At 39.5% G+C, this 21,754-nt stretch overlaps 1 protein-coding gene across 10 annotated transcripts in view; it reads left to right on the top strand.

The window, feature by feature from the left end:
- LOC119520537 (zinc finger protein 596-like) overlaps positions 1 to 21,754 on the top strand; it is an 803,197-nt gene that overhangs the window by 62,150 nt on the left and 719,293 nt on the right. The window contains exon 5 of one of the 10 annotated variants that reach the window (XM_037818456.1): positions 2,187 to 2,633. The exons of the other annotated variants lie outside the window; for them this stretch is intronic. The gene's annotated coding sequence lies outside the window, so the exon portion shown is untranslated. The remainder of the gene's footprint in view (positions 1 to 2,186; positions 2,634 to 21,754) is intronic. 10 annotated transcript variants of the gene reach the window in all.

The raw sequence follows: 21,754 nt of genomic DNA, 5'->3' as shown, positions 1-21,754 counted from the left end.
TACAAATCTCCTGGCCTCCAATGGTGCTCTATATTCCAGTGGCTAGCAAGTCCTGGGTTTATTTTGGGGTCCTGCTTTAACAGTTGGGTCTTCCCTATTTCTCAGAATAAACATGCTTGGGCTACCATACAAGCTGTGAAAACTAGCTCTTGTGTTACTAAGGGTCCTTGCACTTTCCTTATTGTCCAGCTGATGGCACTGTTCAGTAAATTTATCCTCGGAGGCTGCTCTGCTTTGGAGTGCAGCTGGGCTAAAAGTGTGGACTCTTAGGCCCTCACTGCTGACCAAAATCTTGCTTGATATGGGGATCAACCCAAGGGAAAGCACTACCCCAGTTGACTGAGCACTCCAGTATCCTCTCATTATCTCCCTTATTTCTGCAGGATCAGTAGTTATGTCCCCTTTCCCATTTCTGATTTTTTTATTTACATCTGCTCTTTTTTGTTGTTGTTATTCTATCTAAGGGTTCATTGATTTTATTAACTTTCTCAAAGAAATTGATTCCCTCTCTTGTTTTCCTGTTCTCAATAATTTCATTTATTTCCACTCTTAACTTGTTATTTCATTTCTTTTCGCTTCAGGATTAGTTTGCTGTTTTTTCTATAATTCCTCCAGGTGAATAGTTAATTCCTCAATTTTTTCTCTTCTTTCTTAATATAGGCATTTAGGGCTATAAATTACCCTAAGCACTGACTTTGCTGCATCTCATAGGTTTTGATATGTTGTGTTTTCATTTGCATTTGCTTCAAGGTATTTACTTATTTCTCTTCTAATGCCTTCCTTTTCCCCTGCTTGTCAGTGTGCTATTTAGCCATGATACATTTGTAAATTTTAAGGCTTTAGCCTATTATTGACTTCCACCTTCATTTCATTATGATCTGAGATGGTGTTTTGTATAATATCATTTTTTTAATGTATTGAGACTTGCTGTGTGACTAAACATGTGGTCAATCTCCAACTTTCCTTCTCATGACACTCATGACTCTAATCTTCCCTTTTCCACCTCATTCACACACCATACAGCATTGTTAGTTATTCTCATAATAATGTGCTCCCATCACCTCTGTCCACATCCAAACACTTAGATACAACTTAGTTGAACATTCTCACAATAAGTAACTGCTGCCCATTCTTTAGCCTTGTTCTATATCTGTTAGCTTACATTTCGTGAAAGAGATTTCTAATATTTGTTCAGTTAATCATTTCTGCATTTACATATTATAATTAGTTCATATCAGTGAGGCCATGCAATATTTGTTGTTATGTGTCTGACTTATTTAATGTAGTGCCCTCAAGGTTTCTTCAACTCATTTTTTAAGATAGTTTTGTTCACGCACCATGGTTTCTATCCTAAGTAAACAATTGATGGTTCCCTGTATGATTACATATTTATGTATTCACCACTCTGATGGTTAGGTTCATGTGTCAACTTGGCTAGGTGATGGTACCCAGGTGTCCAGTCAAGCAAGCACTTGCCTAACCATTACTGCAAGGACATTTGTGGTTGGTGAATAAACCAGAAAGCTGGTTTATTAAATCATCAGTCAATTGGCTGCATCTGTAACTGATTACATCAATGAAGAGTGTGCATACCTATAGCTGCACAGGACACTTTTATAAATCTCATATTTATGGATATCTCTTGCTGATCCTGTTTCCCTAGAGAACCCCAACTAACACAAATTGATACTGGGAGTGGTTCTTGAGAAACAGAAACTTAAATTGAGCTTTTACTATTCCTTTTTCTACTCTGATTAGATTCAGAGGCACTGATGACTTCATTTCCAATAATCAAGATGGCATTGACAGCCCATGGTATGTGTTGGCAATGGAGATAAGCAAAATATCACCATTTGATTTTCCTAATCATACTCTTGTATGAAGCAAGGCTCTGGGTAACAGTGTTTTTGACAACTTAACAGAGTTTTGTAGAGTTCAGAATTGTAGTGATGTTCGCTGGTTGCTCTTAGACATGCAGGATAAAGTTATAAGAAAAAAAAAGGATGAGCTAAAGGTTTTAAATTTAAAACTTACGTGCCATAGGACAGATGTAAATGTTTCTATGTGTGCCTTCAAAGAAAATTTTATTTCCTTTGGCTGTAGACTTGAGATTTCTGAAAACCAGACCCAGAATCTCATAGTGCAAGTAGGAGATTTACAACATAAATTAAATCTCAACCTCACAGGGTGTCTGCTGTTAAAGTGAAGGCATTGATTGGAAAAGAATGGGATCCTGAAAATTGGGATGGGGACATATGGATTGATAATAATGGCAGCAAGGAACACTGGAAACTTGGATTCTGCTGAGTTTTTGATGGATATACCTGTAGTGGCCTGTCCTGAGGAAACAGCACCTGCCACCTCCACTCTGCCCTGAGGAGCCTGCCATCTAACCTCCACCTAAAGAGATTACCCCTCAGTGCCTGCTAAACCTGTAATCACCTCCCCTGAGGAAGCAGCCCTCACTCCTTTGTCTGGAGAGATTAATCCTGTCTCATGAGATGAAACTGCAACAGAAAGTCCTGAGGTAAATGGATTGAAGGATACTTCTAATACTTCTAATGACCTGACCCCTCCACCAATGTTTGCTTCAAGACTGATAACAAGACTAAAGTCCCAAAAGGCTCTGAAGGGTGAGTTACAAAGTGTAACCCATGAGGAAGTATGATATACTCCGAAAGAACTATGAGTTTTCCAACTTATACAGGCAAAAATCAGGGGAATAAGTGTGGGAATGGATATTAAGTGTGTGGGATAATGGTGGAAGAAATATAAAGTTGGATCAGGCTGAATTTACTGATATGGGTTCACTAAGCAGAGATTCTGTATTCATTCTTGGAACTTCTGGGCTTTGAAAGGGCAATAACTGTTTGGGTGGTTGGCTGAAACATGGATCAAAAGTTGGCCAGCATCACCTGAGGTCAAAATACCAGAGCTGCCCTGGTATAATGTAGAGGAGGGGATTCAAAGGCTTAGAGAAATTGGAATGTTAGTGTGGATTCATTATGGAAGACCTTCTTACACATCCCTGTAGTGCCTAGCAGACACACCTTTTACCAGGACTGTGAGGAATAAATTTGTGAGACCAGCTCTATCATCCCTGAAGTGCTCTGTAATTACCCTTCTCTTCAGGTCAGATATTACTGTGGGAACTGTCAGTGAGCTGGAAACCTTAAACACAATGGAGATAATTGGATCTCAAGTTGACAGAAGCCATGTGGCAGCAGTTAATCATCAAAGAAAAAGTGGGTGTGGCTACCATAATGGAAAGCAGGCTCAAGGCAGCAGTCAAAATAACCTGAGTCACAGACTTATGGCATTCGCTAGTATTTTATGGAGTACTTAGCAGTAAAACTGATAGTCTACTAAATTCTTGTTTGAGCTGCATAAGCAGAATTCTAGGTCAAGTGAACAAAGTCTCCCTGGAATTACAAAAACAGAGAGTCATGGCCCATTAATCAATTACCAGATTTGAGACAGTTTACAGATCCAGAGCCCCTTGAATGATGGGAAGGCCAGGTACCCTTAGGGAGAGACCCTGTCACACTGCCAAAAATTTGTACTGTTAATCTTCCTCCCAGCCTTCCCCAGGGGGGCATATGGCCTTTTACCAGGGTTACTGTGCATTTCATTTCCATAGATTCTGCCAGTTTTTTTCCAAACTTGATCTCTACGTTGTTTGCTCAGTGCTTTCTTTATTGCTTTCATCTCTTTTGTTATATCTTCCTTGAAATCATTTATTGTTTTTTTATTTCATTTAGCATATTTCTTTTAAAATCTTTAATAGATTGTTTCATTAAATGAAACAAATTGCAACTGTGTCTTGATTGAGGTGTAAGTTTGTTCCTTTGACTTGGCTGTATTTTTGTTTTTCCTAGTATGGATTGTAGTTTTCTTTTTTCTATGCATCTGGTTTCCTTTGTCACCCAGTCAGATTTTCCTGGACCAGAATGGCTTCAGGTTTCAGAATGGGTTATCTTCAGGGTGTATCTTAGAGGAATGACAGACTTTCCTGTGAAGTTTCACATCTCTGTGCTTTTTCTAACCTGCCCAGCAGGTGGCACCTCTTCAGCCTTTTACTCCCAACTGGTGTAAGGAGATGGGCCACTTCAGTTTCTGTTTTTGCTGTTTTCCCTCATGTTCCTTGGTCTTGTACTGAGGGAAAGCTGGGCTCCACATCCTTACTCTTAGAGAAGATTAACCCCCTGTTCTAGTTTGCTAATGCTGCCAGAATGCAAAACACCAGAAATGGGTCAGTTTTTATAAAAGAGTTTTATTTGGTTACACGGTTACAGTCTTAAGGCCATAAAGTGTCCATGATAATGCATAAACAATTGGGTACCATCACTGGAGGGTGGCCAATGGTGTCCAGAAAACCCCTGTTAGCTGGGAAGGCATGTGGCTGGTGTCTGCTCCAGAGTTCTGGTTTCAAAATCCATTTCTCCCAGAATGTTCCTCTCTAGGCTTCAGCTTCTTTCCAAAATGTCACTGTCAGTTGCTCTTGGGGTGTTTGTCCTCTGTTAGCTTCTCTGGAGCAAAAGCCTGCTTTCAAAGGCCACCTCCAAAATGTCTCTGAAAGTTTCAGCTCCTCTCTCAGCTTATGTGCATTCTTCAAAGTGTCCTACTTGCCTGTAGTAAGCTCGCTCCTTCTGTCTGAGCTTATATAGTGCTCGAGTAATTTAATTCAGATCCACCCTGAATGGGTGGGCCTACACCTCCATGGAAATTATCCCAGCAAATCATCACCACAGTTGGGTGTGGTGCATCTGCATGGAAACACTGAAAGAATTACAATCTAATCAACCCTGAAGTCTGCCCACACAACATCACATCAAAGATAATGGTGTTTTGGGGGGCATAATACATTCAAACCAGAACACTCCCTCAGGAGTTCTCATCTGCATTTGAATTGTTGTGTCTCTGAATTTGTTGTTGCCTCCCCTGTCTGGGTCAGAGGGCTGGGAACTGAAAATGGTTGCCCCCACTCTCTTCTGAGCTCCTCAGTTTGAGAGAGGCAAAAAGGGACAGAAATTCCCATTTTGGTGCCAGTACCCAGACTCCAGATTCACTCATCAGCCAGAGGTAACACCTGGTCTTCTGGGCACCCCCTTCCAGGTCAGATAAGTCTTCTGGTTTTTTAAGGTCAGTCATCACTGAAAGCCTCTGCATGCTTGTTGGAGGTTTGTAGCTTGTTTTTCCAGTTTGCTACTGCAACCAGAATGCAAAACACCAGAAATGGATTGGCTTTTTTAAAAGGGGGTTTATTTGGTTACACAGTTACAGTCTTAAGGCCATAAAGTGTCCAAGATAATACATCAAGAGTGGTGTACCTTCACTGGAGGATGGCCAATGGTGTCCAGAAAACTTCTGTAAGCTGAGAAGCCATGTGACTGGCTTCTGCTCCAGAGTTCTGGTCTCAAAATGTCTTTCTCTCAAGATGTTCCTCTCTAGGATTCAACTTCTCCCCAAAATGTCACTCTCAGATGCTCTTGGGGTGTTTGTTCTTCCTTAGCTTCTCTGGAGCAAAAGTCCTGCTTTCAAAGCCTGCCTCCAAAATGTCTCTGTAAACTGCAGTTCCTCTCTTAGCCCCTGTGCATTCTTCAAGGTGTCCCTCTTGGTGGTAGTAAGTTTGCTGCTGTCGGAGCTTTTATAGGGCTCCAGTGAACTAATCAAGGTCCACACTGGATGGGCAGGGCCACACTTCCATGGAAATTATCCAGAGTTATCACCCACAGTGGGTGAACCACATTTCCATGGAAACATTCAAAGAATTCCAATCTAATCAACACTAATAAATCTGCTCACACAAGATTACATCAAAGATAATGGCGTTTTGGGGGACATAATATATTCAAACCAGCACAGTGGATTTCAGCCATCGACATTTGTTAATTAAAACCCCAGTTGGAGCTCAGCTGAGCTATATTTGCTTACTCTGCTCAGAGAGTGCTGCTAGTTTCTAACACAGTGAGGTTTTGCAGCCCAGACTGCCATGGGGGTGGGGGAACTTGGTGCTCTTCTGCAGCTTTTACTTGCAGATTTTATGCTGTGGCCTCAGGCGTTCCTCACATCCAGGTTGGTGTATAATGCATGGAGAGTCACAGTTGTCTCTCAGCAGTTATTCCAAATTATTTACTAATTGTTCCTGGTTTTTTATTAGTTGATCCAGGGGACTAACTGGATTCCACTCCTCTCTATGCTTCCATCTTGCCCCTCTTCCCAACTTCAATTCTTAATTCTGCCCTTGTTTGGGGTCATGCTGAGGCAGTTCTGATAGTCTGCTGTGCCTCAAGGGGAGGAGCATCAGCTCTCTGCCTGGGGAAACTTACAGGTTTTTGCTGTACTCTCAGCCATTTGACCCCTTCCACATTGGTGTATGATATGTGACTAGTCACAGAAGTCCCTGAAAACATGACTGTTCCTGACAGTTCCATCTGCCCTACATAAGTAACTAGATTCCACACCTCATCACTCCACTCTCTTGCCCACCCCCTTTGATCCATTTTGAGTTAAATTTTTTATATGTTGTGATTTGTGGTGCTCCTAAATTGAGTGGACATGGCAGCATTGTCAAAAATCAGTTGTGCATAGATGTGAGGGTCTGTTTCTGAATTCTCAATTTGATTCCATTTGTTGCTATGTCTGTCCTTGCACCAGTAATGTTTTGGTTCCTGTGGCTTTTTAATATGTTTTAAGATCAGAAATTGTAAGTCTTCCAACTTCAATCTACTTTTTCAAGATTGCTTTGACTATTTAGTGACACCCTTCCATATAAATATCTTGATTCACTTTCCATTTCTTCAAAGAATGCTTTTGTGATTTTGATTGTGATTGTGTTGAATCTGCATATCACTTTGGGTAGAATTGGTATTTTAACAATATTTAGTCTTCCTGTCCATGAGCATAGAATGTTCTTCCATTTATTTATGTCTTTGATTTCTTTTAGCAATATATTGTAAGTTTCTGTGTACATGTCTTTTACATCCTTGATTAGATTTGTTCCTAGAAATTTGATTCTTTCAGTTGCTATTGAAAATGTGATTTTAACAATTTCTCTTCCAATTGTTCATTAGTAGGGTATAGAAAAACTACACATTTTTGGGTGTTGATCTTTTACCCTTTCAGTTTGATGAATTAATTTTTTAGCTCTGTTTGGATTTTGAAGGATTAAATTAATTTATTAGGTTTGATGTAGAATTCAAAGAATTTTTTGTGTATAGCATCATGGCATCTGCAAATAGGAAAAGTTTTATTTCTTTTTTTAAATTTGGATATCTTGTCTTTCTTTCTCTTGCCTAATTTCTCTAGTGAGAACTCTCAGAAAAAATGTTGAATAACTTAGGTGACAGTGGGCATCCTTGTCTTGTCCCTCATGTTACTTAGAGGTAAAGCTTTAGTCTGTCACAATCAGGTATGATGTTAACTGTAGGTTCTCATATATATCCTTTATCATGTTAAGGAAGTTTCCTTCCATTCATTGTTTTCCAAGTGTTTTTATCAATAATAGGTGCTTGATTTTGTCAAACACCTTTTCTGTGTCAACTGGATTGATCATGTGTATTTTTCCCTTCATTTCTTAATGGGGTGTCTTAAATTAATTTTATGTTGAACCACCCTGCATACATGGAATATATCTCACTTCAACATGTTGTCTAATACTTTTTTAAATTCAGTTTTATTGAGATATATTCACATACTGTACAGTCATCCTCAGTGTACAATCAGTTGTTCGCTGCACCATTATATAATTGTGCATTCATAAACACATTTAATTTTGAACAGTTTCATTACCATACACAAAAGAGTAAAAATAAAAGTTTAAGTGGAAAAGAACACCCAACACATCCCATTCCCCCTCCCTCCCTATTATTCATTTCCTTTTGTCCTCATTTTTGTATTCATCTGTCCATACACTGTAGAATGGGAGTGGGAGCCACAAAATTTTTATAATCACTGAGTCACATGGTGTAAGCTATATAGTTATACAAATATCTTCAAGAATCAAGGCTACCAGGTTGCAGTTCAGCAGTTTCAGATATTTCACTCTAGCTATTCCAATACACTAAAAACTAAAGAGGAATATCTATATAATGCATAAGAGTAACCTCCAGAGTGACCTCTCAACTCTTTTTTTCATATTCCTTCCAATTTTATTTTTAATTCAATTTTATTCAGATATATTCACATACCATCCAGTCATGCAAAGTGTACATTCAGTTATTCACAGTACCATTATATAGTTGTGTATTCAGGTAACTTCCAGAGTGACCTCTCAACCCTTTTTGAGATTTCTCAGCCACTGAAACTTTATTTTGCTTCATTTTACTTCCCCATTTTGGTCCAAGAAAATTTTCCCATAAGTCACATCCCACATTGCCATGGAGTTCCACACCCTTGGGAGTCACATCCCACATAAGGGAGTGGATAGTGAATTGACCTGCACAGTTGGCTTAGAGAGAGAGGCCACATCTGAACAAAAAAGAGGTTCTCTGGGAGTGACTCATAGGCACCATTTTAAGTAGGTTTATCCTCTCCCTCATAGTAATAAACTTCATAAGCACAAGCCCCAAGGTCTATGGCTCAGTCTTCTAATAACATAGCCCCCAATGCTTGTGAGACTATCATTGATTATGAATAAATTAATATTTCCACATTTTCCCACAGTCCCTCAAGAGGGCTTTGCAAGTACAGCTTTGTTCTCTGCCAGAATTGTTCTGGGATGTCTTGGGGATTCACAGTACGTTGCAGAAATGAACCAGACCTCACTCCCCAATCAACACTCCATATAAATATTTGTTTGAATAAACTGACCACTCAAGTCAAAATATATAATGTTACAAAAAATGTAACTCTTGCACCTAATAAACATCTCTTCCTTTGGTCCCACACAGAAGCTGAAACTTCAGAAACACTGTCAATTTTGTCCTTTACCATTCAGTCTGATTTAACTTAGTCCTAAACATGTCCATTTAGTTCATATCTCTAATTGAAGTCTGATCTCATTTTTCACACTCTTTAACATTTGCTATACAAGGTAATGTTGACATTCATAACTTCCAGATTCTGGCTCTGAGTCTTAGGTGTCACACAGATACCCAAAGTTCCAGAGATCAACCAGGTTATACACAAATAGCTTCTCAGAGTTTATAAGTAACCATTACAGCTCAGCAATAGATGTAACTGCTGTAAGAGCTTACAGTTTAGAAACCTTTACAGCCTTCCGCTGATAACCTATGTTGTCAGACTCAAATCTCAGAGTTTGCACATTATATTTATTTCATATTAATGAAGCATTCTAATTTTCTTCTTTTCATTTCTGGTTTATTTCATTCAACATACTGTCCTCAGTGTGCATTCACCTTACAACTTCACTCCTTCTTGTAGCAGTTCAGTATTCCATTCATACATACCCATTCCATTCATCAGTTGATGTACCCTTAGGTCACTTCCATCCACTGCACATGGTAATATCACCATCAGCCCCACTGTACAAATGTCCCTTCATGTCCCTCTTTTCAATTCTTTCAATATATACACAACAACCAAGTTGCAGGATGATATGGCAACCCTTTGTATCTTCCTATGGAACCACCACACTGCCCTCCAGATGAGCTGTATGATTCTACTTCTGCTCCAGTGGTGATTAGGTACATCTCTTTCTCCAAAATTTCTCCAGCATTTGTATCACTGTTTGTTTTTTAGACAGTTTTATTCACACACTATACATTCCATCCTAAGTAAACAATCAGTGGTTCCCTGTATAGTCACATAGCTGTGCATTCACCAACTATCAAGGAAGGGGTGAAAAAAGGAAAAAGAAAAGTGAAAAAAAAGAAATAAATGTTACAACTATAAAGCAACAAAAGAAAAAATAAAATAAAATACAATAAAAATGTCAGAAAACACCACCAACACCAAGAATCTCCATTTCCCTCCCTTAAATCCCCATATTATAGACATTTAGCTTTGGTATATTGCCTTGGTATAATTAGTGGAAGCATATTATGTTACCATTAATGATAAACTCCAGTGTGTGTTGATTGCATTTTTTCACCAGTACTACCCATTTTTAACATGTTGCAAATTTGACAATCATTGACCACTCTAGGTTTCACTAAGTTATACAGTCCCAGTCTTTATATTCTTTCCTTCCCCTGTCATCCTACCTACTCCACCCTTTTTTCCCTCAACCTTACTTAACAGCTGTCTTTGTTCAGTTTACTTAAATTATTGTTACTATCACTCAATATTGTGCTCCAAAACTCTCTCTCCTGTCTTTTCCTTTCTGTTGTAGTGCTCCCTTTAGTAATTCCCATAGAGCAGGTATTTTTTCACAAACTCCCTCAGTGTCTGTCTGCCTGAGAATATTTTAAAGTCCCCTTCACATGCAAAGGACAGCTTTGCCAGATATAGAATTTTTGGTTGGTAGTTCCTCTCCTTCAGTATTTTAAATATATCATACCACAACTGTGCTGGTTTGAATGTATTATGTCCCCCCAAATGCCATTATCTTTGATGAAGTCTTGTGTGTGCAGGAAATGTATTGGTGTTGATTGGGTTGAAGACTTTTGATTGGATGTTTTCGTGGACATGTGATCATTCAATTGTGGGTGAGATCATTCATTGGATAATTTCCACAGAGCTGTGACCCCACCCATTCTGCATGGGCCTTGGTTAGTTTACTGGAGCACTATATAAGCTGTGACAGAAGGAGTCAGCTTTCTACATCCAAGAGGAGAACTTTGAAGAATGCACAGAATCTGAGAGAGTAGCTCCAGGTGAGAGACAGTTTGGAGTCAGCTGTTGAAAGCAGACTCTTGCTCCAGAGAGGCTAAGAGAGGACAAACACCCCAAGAGCAGCTGAGAGTGGTATTCTGAAGAGGAGTCACAGCATAGAGAGGAACATCCTGGGAGAGAGCCATTTTGAAACCAGAACTTAGAGCAGACACCAGCCATGTGCCTTCCCAGCTAATGGAGGTTTTCTGGACACCATTGGCCATCTTCCTGTGAAGGTACCCTTCATTGATGGACACTTTATGACCTTAAGACCCTAACTGTGTAACCAAATAACCCCCCTTTTATAAAAGACAATCCATTTCTGTTGTTTTGCATTCCAGAACCATTAGCAAACTAGAACAGATTTTGGTACCAAGAGTGGTGTGCTGCTGGGTTTTTAAATACCAAACATGTTGGAACAGCTTTTTAAATGGATAAGGGGAAGATTCTGGAAGAATTGTGAGGAACTTGATAGTAAAGGCCTAAACTGCTTTGAAGACACTGTTGGTGGAAATATGGACTCTAAAGATAGTTCTGATCAGGTCTTGAACAGAAATGTTGAATGTGTTGTGAACTTGAAGAAAGGTGATCCTTGTTTTAAAATGGGAAGGAATTTGGCAAGATTGAATCCTGGTGTTGGATGGAAGACAGAATTTGAAAAAGACAAGCTGGGATACTTGGCTGATGAGATTTCAAAACTAGAAGTTGTAGATATACCATGGCTTCTCCTTGCTGCTTATAGTAAAATGCAAGCAGTCAGAGATAAACTTAGAACTGGATTCTTGGGTTCAAAGAAACCAGAAACTGATGGTTTGGAAAATTTAGGGCTTCAAGGTAGTGAAACCCCAGAAGCTACAGTCAAATGTGAGGATTTATCCAAACCTGGAATGCAGCTGCCATTTCAGTACAAGCCCAGATTGGAGATGGAGTTATCCAGAAAGGATATGTGGAAAGTCCTATTGTCTGACAGCTTTGACCCCTATGTGCTTCATGCAAAGTCAACAGAATTTTGGCAAGATCTTTATAGATGGAGCCACTGCTGGTCTGGACTGCAGGAGACATACAAGGAACAAATTGAAGGAAAAATTTCTTCAAATACAGCCATGGAGTTTGAGGTCTGGAGTCAAGAGGTCTCAGGCTGGGAGCACAGAGTGGCCCATATACATGGAAAGGGTGAGTTTGCCCCAGAGGTTGAGGGTGGGCCTTCTGCCTCAATGTTCAGGAAAAGGTCTGCCACTGCAAGCCCCAAAGAGGTTGGTGCACATTCCCAGGGAACTGGAGAGAGGCTGGCTGCCACCTCACTGTTCTGAAAGGGTTGAGTATGTTCACCAGAGATGGAAGAGAATCTAGGTGCTACCTGGATGTTTGAGGAGGGTGGGGCCAAGAAGGTGGTCTCCCCAATGTGTGGATATGTTGGAGCACTCACCCCAGCATTTGGAGAGAAAAGGGTTACGACAAAAGCTTTTGGAAAGGGTTAGTTTCCCACTCTCTTAAGCCCCAAGGATGCAACATCATTCTATAAATGACTCTCAGACTTTGAAATCTAATGGAGTTTGCCCTGCAGGTTTTTAGAATTGTTTTGTTCCTGTTAACTATGTTTTCCTTTCAGTTTCTCTTTATGGCAATGGGAATGTTTACCTTATGACTGTCCCTCCTTTGTATATTGGTAGTACAGAACTTGTTCTAAGTTTCACAGATCCACAGCTAAAGGAGAATTATACCTTAGGACTGAGCATGCCTGTAATTGATTTTAATGGGACCTTGTACTTAGCTATTGTTACTGAATGATTTAAGTTTTTGTGATGTTGTGATGGGATGAACATATTTTGTATATGGAAAGATCATGTCATTTTGGGGTCCAGGGGGTGGAATATGCTGGTTTGGATGTATTATGACCCACTGAATGCCATTATTTTTTATGTAGTCTTGTGTGGGCAGGAAACATATTGGTGTTGATTGGGTTGAAGAATGTTGATTGGATGTTTCTGTGGAGATGTGATCACACATTTGTGGGTGATATCATTCATTGGATAATTTCCATAGAGTTATGGCCCTGCCCATTCAGCATGGGCCTTGATTAGTTTACTACAGCACTATATAAGCTCAGACAGAAGCAGTGAGCTTGCTACAGCCAAGAGGGACACTTTGAAGAATGTACAGACTCTGAGAGAGGAGCTCCAGATGAAAGACAGTTTGAGGCCAGCCATTGAAAGCATACTCTTGCTCCAGAGAAGCTAAGAGAGGACAAACACCCCAAGAGCAACTGAGAGTGACATTCTGAAGCAGAGCTGTGGCCTAGACAGGAACATCCTGGGATGAAGCCACTTTGAAACCAGAACATGGAGCAGACACCAGCCACATGCTTTCCCAGATAATAGAGGTTTTCTGAACACCATTGGCTATCCTCCAGGGAAGGTACCCTTTGTTGATGGACACTTTATGGCCTTAAGACTGTAACTGTGTAAAGAAATTAACCCCCTTTTATGAAAGACAGTCCATGTCTGGTGTTTTGCATTCCAGCACCATTAGCAAACTAGAACACCTGCCTTCTCACCTCCATGGTTTCTGCTGGAAATCCACACATAGTCTTATCAAGCTTCCCTTGTATGCGATGGATTGCATTTCTCTTGCTACTTTCAGAATTCTGTCTTTGTCTTTGACATTCAGTAATCTAATTATTAACTGTTGGTGCAGATGTATTTGGATCTGTTCTGTTTGGGGTACATTGCATTTCTTGGATCTGTAATTTTATATCTATCATAAGACGGAAAGTTTTCAGTGATTATTTCCTTCATTATTGTTTCTTCCCCCCTTTTCCCTTCTCTTTTCCTTCTGGGACACCTATGACATGTACTTTAATGCACTTCATGTTGTCGTTCAATTCCCTGAGCTTCTGCTCATATTTTTCCATTCTTTTCTCTCTCTGCTCTTGTGTGTGTAGGATTTCAGAAGTTCTGGCCTCCAGTTCATGAATCTTTTCTGCTATCTCTTTAAATCTGCTGTTTTAAGTCTCCATTGTTTTTTTTATCTCTTTATTGTGCCTTTCATTCCCCTAAGTTCTGCCGTTGTTTTTTCACACTTTTGATTTCTTCCTTGTATTTTCCCAATGTCTTTTTTATAACCTTCATCTCTTTTGCCGTATTGTCCCTCAACTAACTGGTATTATTTTTGGATAAATTTAGGAGATTTATTTGATTAATAATCAGTTGTTTCAATTCCTGTAACTCAGTTGAAGTGTAAATTTGTGTCTTTGGGCCATATGTTCAGTTTTTCATAAGGTGACTCAAAATGTTACATTGTCTATGCATCTGTTTTCCTTGATTACCCCATACCAGATGGGCCCAGGTCTCAGGAAGAAAGTTTAATCAGTTTCAAGTCTCCCTGAGCAGCAGGTTGTCAGACTTTCCCATGAGGTCTCTGGACTTGGTGCTTTTTCTCTCCTACCCAGCAGGTGGTTTTTGTCAGCCTGCTGCTCCTCAAAGGTGCAGTCCCTTTAATTCACAGTGTGCCTGCCCTGCTCAGAGGGGGAGAGTGTCAGAAGCCAAACTTAAGTTGTTTCTGATTTTTTGTTTGTTTTCCCCCAGGCCCTGGCGTCTTAGTTCCCTGAGGGATGGCCAGCAATTGAGCTGTGCTCACACCCCTTTTCTTAGGAAAGATACATCCCCTAGTGAATTATCTTCCATACTTGAGTTCCTCCTTTGCCTCTCTGACTCTCTTAAATCCACACTTGCCTTGGCCAACCTCTGCCAATTGAAAATGCCTGAGGCTTTCTCTAATGAGCTGCTTAGAATAAGAGAGAAAGAAATGGAAAAAGAGCAAAAGCCCATTTTTAGAGCCTGACTACAGCCCCTCTGTTTCACTGGTTGACCAGAGTTTATACCCAGTACTCTGTACCCCTTTTTTGGTGCAGCTTTATCAGCTCAGCCATCTGCAAAAGCCTCTGTGTTTAGTTGTGTGAGTGTGTGTGTGTGTATAATTTTTTTTTTCCTTTATTCAGCCTGCCTCCTCTCTGCTGGGAGGAACCACCAATTCCTGTTTTCCTCAGGGCCTATGTGTGCTTGTATGTTATATATAATATTTCAAATTTGTTATATTAAAACCACAATTAGATCTTGGCTCAGCCACCCCTCCCTGCTGCAACATGGACTGATTCTTTCTCAGACAGCAGAAGTTTTGTAGCTCAGCCTGCCATGCTGGGGGCAGGGGCTATGGTCTGTAATTTTTACTTACTTTGTGCTGTGATCTCAGCTGTTCCACCCATTCCTGGCTGGTGTACAATGTGTGAGCAGTCATGGATGGCCCCCAACAATTGTTCCAGACTATTTACTAGTTGTTCCTAGCTATTTACTAGTTGCTCTTGAGGACTAACTAAATTTGGTTTCCCAAATTTACCTCATAGTAGTGACTTTTCAGTTGGCTTTTATGCAGATCAGAGACAGAGAAAGGTAATATTTTGGTTAACAGGAAACAGAGGTCTGGAAAACCTCAGAAATTTCATTGTTTTCTTTTTACTTTCTGCGAAAGATGCCTCCAGGAGTCTAGGGAGCTATGTGATGGCTTTGTTCATATCAGGGAGGTCTGGGGAATATGGATGAAAGCTTTCACAAATCTGCATGCAGTCTTTACATTTGCATATTGATGAATACTTCACATTTACATTTTACTCCTTTATGAGACCAAGGGTTCCCACCAACTGCCTACTCCCTATCTTAAAATACATCTAAATGCTTCTTTAAGTATTACATTTTTTATATATTGCATTTTTTATTCCATTTTATTGAGATATATTCATATACCCTACAGTCATCGACAGTGCACAAATGGTCACAGTACAACCATATAGCTGTTCATTTATCACCACTGTCAATTTGGAATATTTCCATTATGAAAGAATAAAAATAAAAATACAAGTAGAAAAGAACACCCAAAATATCCTATCCCCCAAACCCCCATTATTCATTTAATTTTGTCCCCATTTACTAATTTGTCCATACACTTGGAAAAGTAAGTGTGAGCCACAAGTTTTTCACAATCACACAGTCACAGAATGTAAGCTATATAGTTATACAGTCATCTTCCAGAATCAAGGCTACTTGGTTACAGTTCACCAGTTTCAGGTATTTCCCTCTAGTCATTCCTATACACTAAAAATTACAAAGGGATATCTATATAACATGTACAAATAACCTACAGAATTACCTCTCAACTCCATTTGAAATCCCCCAGCCATTGTAACTTTATTTTTTTCATTTTCTTCCCCTTTTTGGTCAAGAATGTTTTCTCAGTCCCAAGATGCCAGGTCTGGGCTCATCCCCATGAGCTATGACTCAGAATGTCAGGGAGGTTCACACTCCTGGGAGTCATTTCCCATGTAGTTGGGGAGGCAGTGTGTTTACCAGCTGTGTTGACCTAGAGAGAGACCACATCTGAGCAACAAAAGAGGCTCTCTGGGGGTGCCCCTTAAGCACATATATAAGGAGGCCCAGATCTCCTCTACAGCAACAAGGGTCACAATGTTAAGCCCCAAGAACAAGGGCTCAGCCCTCCAAATTTGCAGTCCCCAATTCTAGTGAAATTTAATATTTCCACATTTTCCTGCAATCCCACAGAGGGGCTTTCTGAATGCATTCCTACTCTCCACCCAAATTACTTTGAGATATATTGGGGTTTCACAGCAACCTGTGCAAACCAATCAGATCTCACTCTCCAAGTGTCATGTAATTATGGTGGTTTTGTAAACTCACGATATACATGAAACTATCTGTTGTGCTGTAGGAAATATAGATTTTGCACCAAATAAGTATATCTTCTTTTGGTCTCACACAACACTTGAAGTTCTAAAACACAGGCAGTATCAACCTTTACCCTTCAGGTTGACCTGCCTTAGTCCCTACCAGATTTGCTTCAGTTGTATTTCTTATTGAATTCTGAACCCCTCCTTGGCATTTTTAACAATTGCCATATGGGTTAATATTACAGCTTTTTTTTTTTTAATTAAATTCAGTTTTATTGAAATATGTTCACGCACCATACAATAATCACCCATGGTATACAATCCACTGTCCACAGTATAACATAGTTATGCGTTCATCACCACAATCTATCTCTGAACATTTTCCTTACATCAGAAAGAACCAGAACAAGAATAAAAAATAAAAGTGAAAAAAGAACACCCAAATCATCTCCCCATCCCACCCCATTTGTCCTTTAGATTTATCCCCATTTTTCTACTCATCCATACACTAGATAAAGGGGGTATGATCCACAAGGTCTTCACAATCACACTGTCACCCCTTGTAATCTACATTATTATATAATTGTCTTCAGGAGTCCAGACTGCTGGGTTGGAGTTTGGTAGATTCAGGTATTTACTTCTAGCTATTCCAATACATTAAAACCTAAGAGGTGTTATCTATATAGTGCATAAGAATGTCCACCAGAGTGACCTCTCGACTCCATTTGAAATCTCTCAGCCACTGAAACTATTTCGTCTCATTTTGCATCCCCCTTTTGGTCAAAAAGATACTCTCAGTCCCATGATGCTGGGTCCACATTCATCCCCGGGAGTCATATTCTGCATTGCCAGGGAGATTTACACCCCTGGGAATCGGGTCCCACGTAGGGGGGAGGACAGCAAGTTCACCTGTTGAGATGGCTCAGTTAGAGAGAAAGAGGGGGCCACATCTGAGCAGCAAAGAGGTACTCAGGGGGAGACTCTTAGGCACCATTACATGCAAGTTTAGACTCTCCTTTGTGGTAATGAGCTTCATAAGGGCAAGTCCCCATATGTGTTAATATTGACGTTCATAGCTGCCAAACTCTAGTTCTGAGTCCCATGTGTCACACAGATACTTGAAGTTCTATGGTCAGACCCAGTTATACACAAAATGCTCAGCTTCTCAGAATCTGAAGGAAACCATTAAAACCCAGGAACAGATGTGACTGCTGTATGAGCTTACAATAGAGGGATCATTACAATAATCCTTCCCCTGATAACCTGTGCTCTAATATTCAATTCTCAGGGTTTGCACAATATAGTTTGTCTATATTAGTGAAGTGTTATAATGTTATAATGTTTGTCATTTTGTTTCTGGCATATTTCCCTCAATATGTTGTCCTCAAGATCCATCCACCAAGTTCCATGCCACACAACTTCATTCCTTCTTGAAACCTCTCAGTATTCTACACCACAGTCCACATTCTGTTCATTTGTTGAAGTACCTTAAAGCAACTTCCATCCATTGCAAGTCAGGAATACTGCCAACATAAACAGCAGTATGCAAATGTCCATTCATATCCCTGCTCTCAGCTCTTTCAATTATATACTCAAGAGTGAGGTTTCAGGATCTTATGGCAACCCCATATACTTAGCTTCTTGCAGAACCACCACACTGCACTCCAGATGGGCTGTACCATTCTACTTCCCCACCAGCATTGAATAGGTGCATCCCTCTCTCTGTGTGTTCTCCAGCATTTGTATCCCTCTGCTTATTTTTCCACTGCAATTTTATACAGATATATTCACATACTATACAATCATCCATCCACAATTGTTCACAGTATAGTCATATGGTTGTCCATTTATCACCACAATCAGTGCTTGAACATATTCATTACTCCAAAAAATATTGCATAAGGATAACAAGAAGGGAAAAGTAAAAACAAAATAGAGATGTAATACAACTAAAAGGTCAGACAATACCATCACCACTAAGAATCCCATACCTCTCTCCGAAATCCATCATATCCCCCACTTACAGACTTTTCAGTTTGGTATAATGCCTTTGTTACAATTAATAGAGTCACATTACAATTTTACTGTTTATACTCTAGATTTTGTTGATTATATTTTTCCTCAATACTTTCTCATTCTCAGTACATTGCAAACTTGAGATTCATTTGTTCTCCTACTGAAGAAATTTTCTTATATTTGTACATTTAATCATCATTGTTCACTCAAGATTTTGCCAAGTTATACAGTACCAGTCTTTATCTCCTATCTTTCCTTTTGGTATCATAAATATCCCTAGCTTTCCTCTGTCAACTTTACTCACAGTCATCTTTGTTAACTTTACTTACAATATTGTACTACCGTCATGGAGTATTTTGCTATCCATTTCTGGATCTATACAATCAATATTGTTGAACATTTTTTTCTCCTTCAGCATAAAATTCCCAATCTCTACCCTCTTTCTATCTCATGATAACCTGTGTTCCTAGCTTTTAACTCTCAAAGTTTTTCCATTATTCTTAGTTCATTTTAGTGAGACCATACAGTATTTGACCTTTTGTTTTTGTCTAATTCCACTCAATATAATGTACCCAGGGTTCATCCATGATGTTTTATGCCCTGTGTCTTTTTTCTGTCTTACAGCTGCATAATACTCCAATTTAGTGTATATGCTATTCATCATCATTTGTTTATCCACTCATCCATTATGAACATTTGGGCTATTTCCATCTTTTGGCATTTGTGAATAATGCCACTATAAACATTGGTTTACAAATGTCCATTAATTTCTTAGCTTTCATTTCTTCTGAGTGTGTATAATACTGGAATTGCTAGATCATATGACACTTCTAATCTTAGTTTCCTGTGGTACTGCACACTGCCTTCCAGAGGGGTGCATCATTCTAAATTCACACCAACAGTGAATAAACAGGCCACTTTATCCACATCCTCTCCTGCCCTTGTTATTTTAATTATTTTTTGATAATGACCATTCTGGCATGTATGCATTGATATCTGATTGTAGTTTTGGTTTGCATTTCCTTAATAATAAGTGATGTTCAGTATCATTTTATATGTTTTTCAGCCATTTGCATTTCTTCTTCAGAAATGTGTCCATCCATGTCTTTTGCCCAGTTTCTAATTTGGTTATTTATCTTACTGTTTCTGAGTTGTAGGATCATTAACAAGCAGACAGAGTCTTTTAGTGGTGACTGACCTTAAAGATCCAGAAGACTCCTCTGTCCTGGGAGGGGGAGCCCAGAAGACCAGGTGTGATCTTTGGCCAATGGGTGAAACTTGGGGCCCATGGATTGGCTCTGAAAGGGGGATTTATGTCCCTTTTTCTGTCTCTCATCCTGAGCAGCTCAGTGAAGAAAGCCTCAGCCATTTTCAGTTTGCAGCACTCTGACTCTGACAGGGGTGTTGATAGCAGAGTCAGAGACAAGGGGGCTATTTTTAAATGAAGATGATAACTCTATAGGCATGTATCTTCCCTAAGAGGAAGGAGGTGGGGCCCAACTCTACTACCCATCTTCCATTCAAAACCAGACTCCAGAGCCTGGGGGGAAACAGCCAAAATAGAAACTAAAGGGGCCAGACCTACTTACACAAGGCAGGAGCAAAAGGCTGAGGGGCACCACCTGCTGGACAGGTTAGGAAAATCACATTGGTTACAGACCTCCCAGGAAAGACTGTCAATCCCTAAGACATGCCTTTAGGGAGACATGAAACTGAATATACCCCCACTCTGAGATCTGAAACTGCCAACCCGGAATTTTATATCTGGTCTGAGAAGATCTGATTGGGGTACCCAAAGAGACTAGATGCCTAGATAATGGAAAACTACAATCTGCATTAGGAAAAATGAAGATATGGCCCAGTCAAAGGAATAAATTTACACCTCAATCAAGATACAGTTGAGATACTATTCATGTTAATGAGTCAATCTGTTAAAGACTTTGAAAGAAGTATGCTAAATGAAATAAAAAACCAAATCAATGAGTTCAGGGAAGATACGGCAAAAGAAATGAAGCCTCTAAAGAAAACACTCTGCAAACATAATGTAAAATTGGAAGTTTGCAAAAACAGCTGGCAAAATTGTGGAAATGAAAGTCAGAACACAAGAGATGAAAAACACAATGAAGACATATAACAGCAGATCTCAAGAGGCCAAAGGAAACACTCAGAAACTGGAGAACAAGACACCTGAAATCCTACACAGGAAAGTACAGGTAGGGAAAAGAATGGAAAAATATGAGCAGCATCTAAGGGAATTGAATGGTTACATGAAGAGCATGAATGTGCATGCCATGGTTGTCCCAGAAGAAGAGAATGGAAAAGGGGCAGAAACATTAATTCAGGAATTAATTAATGAAAATATTCCATGTCTTATGAAAGACATAAAATTACAGATCCAAGAAGTTCAGCATACCCCAAAAAGAATAGATATGAATAGACCTGTGACTAGACAGTTAATCATATTATCAGATGTTAAAGACAAAGAGAGAATCCTAAAAGCAGCAGCAGAAATGTGATCCATCACATACAAGGGAAACTTGACATGACTATTTGGATTTCTCAGCTGAAACTATGGAGGCAAGAAGGAATTGGTGTGACATATTTATGATACTGAAAGAGAGAAATTGCCAACCAAGAATTTTATATCTGACAAAACTGTCATTCAAATGTGAGAAAGAGTCTAAATTTTCTCTGACGAACAAACAATGAGAAAGTTGTGAACAAGGTACCTGTGCTACAGGAAATGCTAAAAGGAGCACTACAGAGAGTTAGGAAAGACAGGAGTGAGGTTTGGAACACAATTTTGCATGATGTTAGCACAGCAATGTGGGTACACTGAACAAAGATGACTGTGAGTATGATTGAAAGCAGAATGTTAGGGACATGAGGGACAACAGAAGAAAAGAAAAAGGATAAAGACTGGGACTCTATAACTCACTGAAACCTAGACTGCTTATAGTTGTGATAAAATGTAAAAATGCATTTTTGCATGAGGGAGAACAAATGAAAGTCAGCTTTACAAGGTGTTAAAAATTGGGTGGTATTGGGGAAAAATACAGTCGGTGCAAATTAGAGACTATAGTTAACAGAAACATTGTATTATGCTTCCTTTACTGTAACAAAGGCAACATACCAAATCTAAATGTCTGTAAGAGGGGTACATAATCTAGGGGCATGGGATTCTTAATGTTGGTGATTGTCTCACTCTTTTATGCTACTTTAGTCTAA

Source organism: Choloepus didactylus, chromosome 25 (genome assembly GCF_015220235.1).
Source record: "Choloepus didactylus isolate mChoDid1 chromosome 25, mChoDid1.pri, whole genome shotgun sequence".
Lineage (NCBI taxonomy): Eukaryota > Metazoa > Chordata > Mammalia > Pilosa > Megalonychidae > Choloepus > Choloepus didactylus.
This window is presented reverse-complemented; position numbering and strand designations above follow the sequence as displayed.